At 33.4% G+C, this 13,141-nt stretch overlaps 1 long non-coding RNA gene across 2 annotated transcripts; it reads left to right on the top strand.

Annotated features, from left to right (window-relative positions):
• Positions 1-929: 929 nt before the first annotated feature.
• Positions 930-2,740, top strand: LOC134228399 (uncharacterized). 2 transcript variants are annotated; one of them, XR_009983991.1, is made up of 4 exons: positions 930-1,063; positions 1,414-1,490; positions 2,080-2,142; positions 2,588-2,740. It is a non-coding gene; the product is annotated as an uncharacterized LOC134228399 (long non-coding RNA). The 2 variants fall into 2 exon arrangements; XR_009983990.1 differs by lacking the exon at positions 930-1,063 and having other exon boundaries at positions 1,305-1,490.
• Positions 2,741-13,141: the final 10,401 nt, after the last annotated feature.

The raw sequence follows: 13,141 nt of genomic DNA, 5'->3' as shown, positions 1-13,141 counted from the left end.
ATTTTACTGTCAACTCAGCTTTGAAATTTATTTTGTCAGAAAATATTCGCTAAAATAGATTTTCTTTTTGTAAAAAAAAAAAAAAAACGTAAATTCACATGAATCACAAATTATTTTCAAGAATAAACAAACCGAATTTTCTTGGTGTGGCACGAAATAACGGCGCGTCGATTTACCCAAATGGACCCAAATGGACCCAAATGGACCCAAATGGAACCCAAATGGACCCAAATGGAAACTCAAATGGACCCAAATGGAAATCAAATGGAATATTAAATATGTATTATCGTATTTTAATACTTATTTAAATGATGAAAATAAATGAACTTACAGTTACAAATGGATTTTTTTAACTTAATAATCTGTAATATTGTATCTTGAAACACGAAGTTTTGACAGTATTCTATATACCGGCAAAATTATTTGGGGGTAGGGGCAGGGGGTAGGCATGGCCTCCAACCCCCCCAACCCCCACCTCCACCTCCGTTCCTACGGCCATAAAAAATATCAAATACTTCAGTTTTGTATTCAAGTATGTTAAATTATATACAAATAGAATTAAATCACATTTTTCAAAATACAATTGAAGAAAATAATGATATTATAATATTCTTTATTTGTTTTAATTTCATTATTTTCTATATTTCAAATAAGTTAAAACTTGAAATACGATATAATATATATATTATATATTCCATTTGGGTCCATTTGATTTCCATTTGGGTCCATTTGAGTTTCCATTTGGGTCCATTTGGGTTCCATTTGGGTCCATTTGGGTTCCATTTGGGTCCATTTGGGTAAATCGACGCACCCCGAAATAACTTTACACCGTCCTGTATCATCCTCTCGCGAGACTTCATCGAGAAGCGCAAAATAGGAGTTCAAGGAGCGGCAATGTTTAGAGAGACTGGTGAAATGCAATGAAATGCACAACTTACGCCCATGATTGACTCTAATTCTTCACATAAACCATGTTCTCTCTCCCAAAAATCTTGGTTTCGCTAGGAGTGCAGTAAAGGGAATGTTGGAAGAAGTGTAGATATCATGGCCACAGACCAGTGGGGTAAGTGGCGAGTGGTTCCTTGTAATATGTATTTAAACACACAAATATTGTTGAATAATTTAGTGCATGTGATGTGTTGTATAATATTTCAATACTGAAACAGAAGAAACGATTTGAATATGTGTAAAAGGTTTTTGTGCATACTGTGATTCAGTCTAGTCCATGAAGATCAAACGTAGATACACAGTGAAATATTTCCAGGTTTTGCATGTTTAAATTTAGTAAGCAGAAGACTTATAAACAAATATTTATTATCAGTTACTGTTAAATTTGCATTGAATGTTTTGACATGGTGTAAATTTTGGAATTATACTCTTAAATAAAGCCTTCATTGCATTGTTATCTTCTAGCTTAAACCTTGAAGCCTGGCAAGGATTATGAGACTGGAAACTCCCATTGAGACTACCAAATGAAGAGAAAGTTTCAGGTATCTTGTAATCTTTTTTTAAAATTTTCTTTTGTAAACTTGAAAGAATAGACGGATTTCACATTCCTAAGAGTTATCTCCTGTTGTCGGCGTAACACTCATTTTTCCCACTTTGTCCTTTGTAAGTTACCTGGAAATATTTTTATTTTCAGATATTTATATCTAACAATATCGGTCTGTAACTGTATTGCCAGAATATGGGGCAACTTTAAAAAAGTATTTAACAAATTCATACATACTATATTTCTCAGATACTGACCCATAAAGTTGGTAAGGTAATAGAGGGGAAACAGTTTCTTAAGCCGATTGACCCTGGATTAACCCCGCAAAGGGGAATAACTTTTGTAAATGTGAAAGTCGTCTATGAAAGTTTATGGTACATTTCAATCTCTGTAACTTATATTAAGTTGGGAAAACTGACGCAGATGTCGTAGAACTCATAAGATAATATTCACAAAATTTAGAACAGAAAAATGAAAAAATCAGCAAGAAATATCAATGACAGCCATCATTAAAATTAATTTCAGCTAGATTACAAAAGAACAAATATATACACATCTTATAAAAAATTTTATTGATAACTTTGCAGACTGTTTAACTCGGACTAAGGGAAAAGAAGCAAATTACAACAAGGAGAATATTGCCGAGAAAGGTAAGCTGTTCAAATAATGTTAATGTATGATTTTAATGTTCTGTTTACACGGAGAGTTTAATTCACAGTATTTTAATGCCAAGTAAATTGACTTCATACGACAGCTGTGGTAAAGCGGTTAACTATTCATTGCGAATTAAAATTTTATTTTCTACAAAAAGGCTATTCAGTAAGATTATTATTTACATCATTTGTAAATCACGTCATGTATGCAATTGATTAACATACCTTATTCCTTATGCAAGTGTGAATAAAATAAATCTTTTGAGAAAAATAGTTCATCTTACTTGGGCAAACACATATTTTTATGGACTGGTAGAATCTGAAAGCTTGGTACATGTAGCATCTTTGGCTACTAAATTTTACAAGTTTGATTTTTATCCCCTAGAAATAATTACATATTTAGACTAAACAATGGAATACATTAAGTAAAATTTTATTTTAGCAAAGACAAGTGAAAAGTCGAGTGAAGAAAAAGCAAACAAGGCTTCACGATCTGCAACTAGGCCACTGGCGATGAAGAAGAAAAATGTACAGCTAAAGAAGATACATCAGTGATCAACTAAAGCTGGGTGACTTATATTGGATTGACGAGGTGCAGGGGGTATATTAATTTGGATCTGTTTATCTTTGTCAATCTGTCTGTCTGTAACACTTTGTTCTCTTAACATTTCCAAAAAGCCATCAGATATTGCAATGACGTTTTATATTATAACTCATTTTGACGATCCCACTGCAGAACTTGATGAATCATCAATACAAATTTAATATTGTTTATAAATTAAATATTACCCTTATATATTTTGAAGTGAAATGGTCAGGGGGGATAAATAAAAATAAAAATAAAATAGTATTGCATTATACCAATTATTGTGAAAGTTGAGAAAATATATTTATTGTGGTAAATTACTACATTCACATTGAAATGTAACTATTAATTCCAATTTGGTGTATACAATAGCAGTTACTGTATTATTGTAATTGTTTATTACATACTTCAGTTTACATCTACGATAAAGATATTAAATTGTGAAAAAGTTAATTTGTTACATCTACTGTAAATATTTGTACATTTTTAGCATATTTCTCTATGACCCTGAAATTTTTATTGTATTTTTTTTTTTCAATGCAATTAATGCAATGATTAAATTTTTGTTAACAGAAATAATAACTGTAGATTAATTGTTTTGTTTTAGTCATTTGGTACAATTTTTATTTAGAGAATGTCCTAGAATATCCCAGGTTAGTGGATGTCCTAGGACATTCCAAGTAAGTGTATATCCTAGGATATCCCAGGTATTCCTGGGACATTTTATTCCTGGGAAATCTTGGCATTTTGATTCTTGGGATTTTTCTAGAACCCCTTTTGGGACAGTCCAAGGAAATCCCAGGAATTCCTGTTCCAAAAACATCTCAGGAAATCTCCCAGGTATTCCTGGGACATTTTATTCCTGGGAAATCTTGGCATTTTGATTCTTGGGATTTTTTCTAGAACCCCTTTTGGGACAGTCCAAGGAAATCCCAGGAATTCCTGTTCCAAAAACATCTCAGGAAATCTTAGGATTAATCCTAAGATTTTTTCAAGATATCCGAGGAATAAATCTCAAGATTATCTTAGGATTTCTTAGGACATCTCAGGAATATTCTGCAAGGGTGAAGCCTGAATCGAACAGGGGGTCAAACTGGCGTTGGACACCTTGTGTACTTATATATAGAGGGGATAGAATGTTTCGATATTTGGCTAATTTAGAGACTTACCGATAAAAATTCAGGTGCCTGTGATTAATTCTAAGGCTACTCTCATGGACAATAAATATTTCACCGAATTATGCTATTGGGCAGAGGAAGGACGGGTTAATTACTGGCTAAAGGGGTTGAAGGTTATTACCAACTGCAAAAAATTCGGAGAATCTCTCAATCGAGTTTCATTTTCCAAAATATCAAGGCATCCCTTTTATTAAATAAAGTTATACTAGTACACGAAGAAAGACTTTATATAAAAATACTGAAGTAAGTTGTACAGTTATGGATTATTTTCATAATGAAACGTTTGTTTTCTTCTCCTTTTTTTCTCAATTGAAATTATTTAATAGATGATAAAAGCTTTGTTGCCAGGGAAAAAATCATTTTCAAAAATTGGGAATAGATAGAATGAACCCACCTGCTGACCCGCAGTGAGCCTACGATACTGAACCTCTCTGATATTACCGTAATTAATTCTCTGCTCGTCCATCCGTTTTTCTCGGACTAGCCAGCTAAAGATCTATGTACAGTACTCCAAATCAATTAATCTAAAGAATTTGAATTATCATTTTATTTTATTTTTGAGTTGTTTGTTATAGAGGCTTTATAGTTACATAATTTCAAAATCAATAGAGCATGAAAGCTAATAAAATTGCCAACATCAACATAATTTTTTTTTCGTTCTGAGCACTTTTGGATGCCACCAATGGAGACAATTAGGGAGAAATTTTTGAAATTGAACTTTCTGTTTTTCAAATTGAAAATCGTAGGTTGATATTTTGAATAAAACATTTGTGACATCAGTCTGGGATGTTATTGGTTATATACCATTTAGTTAAGTGCTACAAAATTCATTGTGTCTGCTTCTTCGCTGATGACATTGGAAAAAGATATGCATGCCTACTTAATATCATCGTTCAATGCATTTTTTGTGGTTGTACACTGTACTTATTTGATGAAAGCATGCTAACTGCTTTTCAGTGCTTTCAGTACTTTGATTAATATTTCAAAGAGGTCTTCAGCGGGATATATATTCGTAACACAGTCAGTAAGTGACTTAAGGGAAATCCGTATTGGGACTAGGCTTCGCCTCGCTCTCAACAGATTTCCATTTCACACCCTGTATGACTCCGTATTAGGTCACTTACTGACTGTGTGACTTATAATATGTTTTTCACATTAGTCCTCGTGTTTCAGATTGCAGATTCGTGCATTCAAAAAGCCTACTGTTCATTGATCCACGTTTATCATGAACTTCAACATCCCCATGTTTTAAGGGCAAAAATGCCGTGCTCCCTGAGATTTTCTGGATATTTTTTCCTCTTAATGTGTGAAATAACTTTATTTAACAGATTTTGCATGACCATTGTATTTTGTATTGAAATGATGTTAAAGTCAATGTTGAATTAATTACACGGCTTTTTGGGGTCATTGTTATAAAATTACACTAGGAATGAAAAAAAAATATGTATGACTTATACGTATCAAATAAAAATATGACGATTTTTGTTTGTAAAGTATAAATTTTAAACTAGAACTGTCCAAACGGGACAAAATACCTCCCGCTGGGTTTTTCAGAGGTAAGTTTTTCTATAATAAAGATATGTATCAAACACAAATTATGAAATTTTTCTAACAGTGACCTTGAACGTCCCCAAATGACCTCAGGTCAAGGTCATGACACATCCTTGGGTCATGGGCAATCTTTGAGTGAAAGGAGAACCTATCATGTTTATCCATAAGAAAGATATAGACCGGACACAAATTACGAAATTTTTCGTCCAGTGACCTTGAACTTCCTTATATGACCTTGGTTCAAGGTCATGACACACCCTTGGGTCATGGGCAATCTTTGTGTGAAATGAAAACCTAAGAAAGATATGGATCGAACAGGAATAATGAACTTTTTCTTCCAATGACCTTGAACTTCCCCAAATGACCTTGGGTCAAGGTCATGACACATCCTTGGGTCATGGGCAGTTTTTGTGTGAAATGAGAACCTACCAAGTTTATCCATAAAAAACATGTATCAAACATGAATTTTGAAATTTTTCTTCCAGTGACCTTGAACTTCTCCAAATGACCTTAAGTCAATGTCATGACACACCCTTGGATCATGGGCAATCTTTGTGTGAAATGAGAACCTACGAAGTTTATCCATAAGAAAGACACGAATTATGAAATTTTTCTTCCAGTGACCTTGAACTTAGAATTACCTGAGGCATATCATGTATGTAACAGTAAAATTAGTAGTGTATGTAATACTGAACAAGAAATAATTGATATTATAACTATACTTCCTACAAATAAAGCTATTGGTCATGATAATTTTAGTCATAAGATGTTGAAATCAGCAAAGTTTACTATTGCTGAACCTCTTTGTTTATTGTTTAACAGATCTCTAAATGAATATATTTTTCCCTCTGCTTGGAAATTAGCAAATGTACTTCCTCTTTTTAAAAAAGAAGATCCTTCTGTGATGTCTAACTACAGACCAGTGTCATTGTTGAGTTGTGTTGGGAAAATCATGGAAAGAGTTGTGTTTAAATATATTTATAAATATTTTCATGACAACAATCTTTTTACCCGGGCATTCAACAGTATACCAGCTGATAGAAACATATATATGATAATATTGTTAAAGCTATTGATGATGGAAAATTTTGCTGTATGATTTTTTGTGATCTATCCAAAGCATTTGATCGTGTTTGGCACAAAGGTCTTCTATTTAAGCTTGAGACAGAGTTATCTGAACTGTCGATACCAAAGGGTGATGCATCGTAACTTATTATCAACACCCAAACCCTTATATGCTGGTGTTCCCCAGGGCTAAGTTTTAGGACCACTTTTGTTCTTAATTTATGTTAACGATGTTGCAGATAATATGGTTACTTTTTGTAGATTATTTGCTGATGATAATTCTTGGCAGCATTCGTCTCAAAATATGAAAAGAATTGAAAGAGACTTAAACAAAGATTTAAATGCTCTGGATCTATGGTCTAAAAAATGGTTATTGAAATTTAATCCCTCTAAAATTAAAGTAATAATGTTTAGTACAAAGAAAAATATAGAATATCCTAAGCTTCTTTTTCAACAATGTGAACTAGAATTCATTACTGAACACAAACACCTCGGAGTACTATTTTCACATGATGCCAGTTGGTCACCACATATTGATAATATTCTGTCTATTGTCTCCAAAAAATTGTCCCTTTTGAAAAAATTAAAATTTAAAGTAAATCGTAAAACACAGCTCTCACTCATGTATACATCATTCATAAGACCGCAACTTGAATCCGCTTCAGTGGTGTGGGGGTGCTGCCAACAGGGTGATAGTGATAAGTTAGAAAAACTTCCACTTTATGCAGCTAGAATTGTAACAGGGTTAACAATTATAGCTTCCAAAGATTCACTTTATTTTGAAACGGGATGGGAACCGCTTAGTTGTAGAAGACAAGAAGCTAGATTAAAAACAATGTTCAAACTTCATAATAATTTAGTGCCAGAATACTTAATGGACATACCCCCAAATATGCGCCGTAACACATCTATCTACTCGACAAGAAATTCTCAAAATGATGATATTCCAAAGTGTCGATTACAAACTTTTAAGTCTACGTTTATTCCTACTGTAGTTAACGAATGGAACTCCATTCCACTAGAAACTCGAAATTTACAGTCAATGTCGAAATTCAAATCCAGAATTAGCAATAAACAAGAGGCACAAGGGCCTTGAATCGCTCTTCCAATAAATTGTACAACCTATCACTTGTATTTGAAGCCTCTAACCCTAAGTATCCTAAGACCAAAGTTGCACCACCTGACAAAGTTTGATGATTCTTAGCCAGTAAGGACTACTTCTTGGTCTACATTCTTGGAAAACCCAAAATGCATCAACTTACACAGTTTGATTATTCTAAGCCAACAAATACCTAAGATACTTATATATATACATAAAATGTCGAAAGTAGGTCACTGTGGCCTACTTTTGGTTGATATTCTCCGAAAACCCAAGATGCATCAACTGACAAAGTTTGATGATTCTGAGCAAATAAGTACCAGAGATACTTAAATATAGCCATAAAATGTTGAAAGTAGGTCACCATGACCTACATTTTAGTAGACATTTTTCAGAGTCCAAAGATGCATCTGCTGACTAAGTTTGATGATTCTAAGCCAATAAATACCTAAGATACTTAAATATAGCCATAAAATGTCGAAAGTAGGTCACTATGACCTTATTTTTGGTCGACACTCTCCGAAAACTCAATATGTATCAACTGACAAAGTTTGATGATTCTAAGCCAATAAATACCTAAGATACTTAAATATAGCCATAAAATGTGAAAAGTAGTTCACTGTGACCTAATTTTTGGTCGTCACATTCCTAAAACCCAAGATGCATCAACTCACAAAATTTGATGATTCTAAGCCAATAAATACCCAAAATATTAAAATATAGCCATAAAATGTCGAAAGTAGGTCACTGTGACCTTTTTTTTAGGTCGTCACTCTCCAAAAACCCAAGATGCATCAGCTGACAAAGTTTGATGATTCTTAGCCAATAAGTACTGGAGATACTTAAATATAACCATAAAATGTCAAAAGTAGGTCACCGTGACCTAATTTTTAGTCGTCACTCTCCGCAAACCCAAGATGCATCATCTCACAAAGTTTGATGATTCTATGCCAATAAATACCTAAGATACTTAAATATAGCCATAAAATGTCGAAAATAGGTCACCATGACTTAAATTTTGGTCGACATTTTACAGAGTCCCAAGATGCATCTCCTTACCAAGTTTGATGATTGTAGGTCTGAAGGTAATCAAAAAATGCCTTTTAAACAATTTGAAAACATATGCCTGCTAAATTCTAAAAGTAGGTCACACTGACCTACTTTTTCTTAAATATGTTTTAAGGTCCCAAGATGCAGCAACTTACAAGATTTGATAATTCTAACCCTTTCAGTGCCTGAAATAATGGGATTAAATGTTTTTAAAAGGTTAGGTCATAAAGTTCAAAAAGTAGGTCACGGTGACCTACTTTTAGGTTGACCTTGTTCAAGGACCCAAGATGCATCAACTGACAAAGTTTGATTATCATAAGCCTTTAAGTGTCCAAAATATGCCTTCAAATCAATTTGAAAACAAATACCCGCAAAATTAAAAAGTAGGTCACCGTGACCTACTTTTGAATTAACATGATGTGAAGTCCTAAGATGCATCAACTTACAAGATTTGATGACCCTAGCCCTTATAGTAAGCAAAATATAAACATTTTTATTCATTGCAAATTAAGGTCAACTTTAAAGTGACCTTGAGGCCACGCCCTTTGCCCCAGGGTCATGCCTTGAACAATTTTAATCTTCAACATATCCTGATCCTTGTATGTAAGTTTGAAAACCTGCCTGGTGGTTCTGGAGAAGAAGATTTTTTAGTACACTACCTGAGGATATTTTAACATAAGTTTCAGCTTTTCTGGCCCAGTGGTTCTTGAGAAGAAGATTTGCAAAGACTTTTCCTTTTTATTTCTATGTAATACAAGGGGCGTTCAATAAATAATGTCATTAGCTCGATGACATCCAACTTAGTAGTCATATGACATAAAGCTTGATTTTCTCTCAATATTGAATTTTTAATGAATTTATAACAGTTTATTTGACCACTTTTCATCACATAGTTTTATCATGAGAAGCTGGGAAACAAGGGCTATTCGAGACACTGCATTATAAATGAATGGTTAAGAATCAGTAAACTAGAGTGAAATAAAAGCTTCATTAAAGCTGCTGTAAAACTTGTTAAAAATCCCAAAGAAATATTCACTGAAATATGTGACATTTACAGCAACCGATGCCTGTTCTATAGACAAATTAGCAGCTGGATTTCAAAGATCAAAAATTATATAATGGGCATCAAAAATGTTGACCCTCCTTGCCAACAAAAATTATAACAACTTATGTACTGTTTGCCAAATTTCAACAAATAATATTTGATGTTGTATGATTGACTTTAAGAAACTTAGAAAATTTAATAGACATCATATCGGGAGTAGATTACACTGTTTTTAAGAAACGTTTGACAGTAATTAAGCTTGGTACTCTAAGGTCACCCTGTATTTTGAAAAATGAGTGAAAACGACAGCGTGTACAAAAGTCTTAACAATTATTTTAAAATACCAGTAATTGAAGTAATCCACGTTTGTTTTATATTAAAACAGATACTGGAACATGAATCTATTGCTTAAAACCATTAAAACAAAATTTACCATGAGGTGTACTTGATAAAAACGGCGAAAGTCTATCAAGAGCAAACGTATGCAAGAGCACAAAAACAGATTTATATGCAATTTTCTTAAATATTGGTGGTATCATTGTTCAAATTCGTATTCGGGGAGACAGTTTAATATCTTGAGGTGTCTAGAAAGCATTTTTTTGCAAAGAAATCGAAAGGTTCATCAGAGAAACAGTGCTCCAAGTTGCGACTAAAATGGTCGCATTTGCGACCAAAAAATTGAATTTGCGACTAGAAATGAAAACACACTCGCATTTTTGCGACTGAGAAAATTTGGGCTGGAAACTTCCAATTTTTAAGATTGGGATCGAGATTTCATTTGTCAAGATTCTCTATCAAGAAAATGTTTGAAGACATATACTTAAATACACTTTACAAAGCGTTGCATGGACTTAGATCACGTAATGTTATGACAGCATGGCATGCTGTACAAAGTTTGATAGAACCTGAACCAGAGACGTCGTCAAATAATGTTCCTGATAGAATGGCATCCAAACTTCGTACACTTTTTAAGATCCGACCTTGTTATTGAAGCATTTGATCAATTGCTTACATATTGCAATGAATCATGATTGTATTATCATGTTAATAAAGAGTGTTTTGGCGACATTTATAATGACTGTGTAATGAGTTATGTACGTAGTAGTAAGTAAACATGACAAACAGCAGGCAAAGTCCTGTCTCAACAGCTTTCAAGCTTGTATTTTCATTTGATAATATTTTATTTCTGTAACCAGATTACCTGTGTTCTTCTGTACAACCATATTAAAGGGTACATGTACAAGTATTCAATAAAAATATTTCATTCAACCTAGCAATTTTTCATAGTCACAGAAATAAGTAATCTATGATATAATAAAGACAAAATACATATCCTTATCTAAATTATGAAGTTTTATTCACAAAATTTATTTTTTTATGGCGAGTGAAATATTTTATTATGGCGACCAAAAATTCTAAAATGGCGACCAAAAATTTTTTTAGGTCGCCATTTTGCGACCTGAGAGCAAATGTGACTTGGAGCACTGAGAAAGGACCCAGAATCAGAAATCCACTACATTGAATTTCTTCATAACAGCGTTTAAACCTGCATTCCCTAAAGAGTAATAGGGTTTACATGATAAACAGAAAGTTAATGTTTTTTCACATTAACAATATTTGCCAGATCTTTGACCTTTTGACTTGTTTCTATTTCCAAACTTGAATAAAACACCTTTCAGAAGGAAAAACCAAGTCCAGGAAATCATTGGATCTGCCATTTTCCAGTATACTAAGGGTCATACCCAAAAATGATTTCTAAAAACAATCAGAAATTGGATAAAGAATGTTACGTACATGTGTTTGAATTAATATAGATTAATAAGTAAAATCATGAAGACTAAATCATCGAAAAGCGTCGTTTGCTTCTTTCTGAGCTCTAATGACATTATTTATTGAACGCCCATCGTACTTTGATTTCCCATTGTGACCCCGTCCTACCCCTGTGGGTCATGATTTGAACAATTTATAATCTACACTGTCCCAGGATGCTTCAGTACAAGTTTCAGTTTTTCTGACCCTGTGGTTCTTGAGAAGAAGTTTTCAAAGACTTTACCTATATATTTCTATGTAAAAGATTGGTTCCCATTGTGGCCCCGCCCAACCCCCAGGGGTCATGATTTGAAAAACTTAGAATTTACACTACCCCAGGATGCTTCCACATAAATTTCAGCTTTTCTGGCCCACTGGTTCTTGAGAAGAAAAATTTCAAAGATTTCTCCTATATATTAATTTCTATGTAAAACTTTGATTCCCAATTGTGGCCCCGCCCACCCCAGGGGGCATGATTTGAACAATTTAGAATCTACGCTATCCCAGGATGCTTCATATAAGTTTCAGCTTTTCTGGCCCTGTTTTTCTTGAGAAGAAGATTTTCAAAGATTTTCTCCTATATATTTCTGTATTTATAAAAGTTTGATTCTCCATTGTGGCCCCGACCAACCCCCGGGGGTCATGATTTGAACAATTTTGAATGTACACTATCCCAGGTTGCTTCCAGATAAGTTTCAGCTTTCCTTGCTTAGTGGTTCCTGAGAAGAAGATTTTAAAAACCCCACCCTATTTTGGTCTTTTCTTAATTATCTCCCCTCGTGAAGTGACTTAGCCCTTCATTTTAACAATTTGAATTTCCCTTCACCAAAGGATGCTTTGTACCAAGTTTGGTCAAAAGTGACCCATTGGTTCTTGAGAAGAGGTCGAAAATGTGAAAAGGTTACGGACGGACAGACGGACGACGGACAAAATGTGATCAGAAAATGTGATTATAAAATTGTTTACAGGCAAATAGAAGGACGGACAGACAGACAGCTAGATTGATGACGGATTGCACTACTATCGCATAAGGCTTTCTTGTCTCTTTGATAAAACTTTCACAGAACTTTCACAGAATCTTCCTTTTGTAAGGGCATAGATTAAATAAATTTTAACCATGTTTTGAATATAAATAAAGGATATGTTCCTTAATTTGAAATGTGCTACTGCTTCCTTTAAATTGAGAGCGTGGATTTATAGGTACACAAAAAATTTGGTAAAAGTCAAACATATTTCGACATAGGGCTATTTACCTGAAATTTTAACTATTTAAACGCAAATTCTATGCAAAGCAGCAGTACTTTTCAGAAGGTACAAAGTAAGCAGAAACAATTAATAGCTTGAATTTTTACTTTCAAATAGGGTATGCCCTTACGATATTAATATTTGTTAATGACCTACATTCAGTACATTCAGTACACGTACTATGCATTCATCACCTGAAAGTACTTTGACCTGACCAAACTTCATATAGTACAGAGTAGGTTATATTATGCTATTTCCATAAGTATTTAAGTTATGTCATAAAATAAAAGCTTAATAATAATAAATTCAGTTTAAAAAAAAATTTCCGTTTTCGCACTTTTATTTTCCGTTGATTTCTCATAGTAAGT

Source organism: Saccostrea cucullata, unplaced genomic scaffold, assembly GCF_032062105.1.
Source record: "Saccostrea cucullata isolate Sc308-1 unplaced genomic scaffold, CSIRO_AGI_Scuc_v1 ctg5189, whole genome shotgun sequence".
In the NCBI taxonomy this organism is placed as follows: domain Eukaryota; kingdom Metazoa; phylum Mollusca; class Bivalvia; order Ostreida; family Ostreidae; genus Saccostrea; species Saccostrea cuccullata.
The sequence above is the reverse complement of the archived record's forward strand: the minus strand, read 5'-3'. Positions and strand labels throughout refer to the sequence as shown.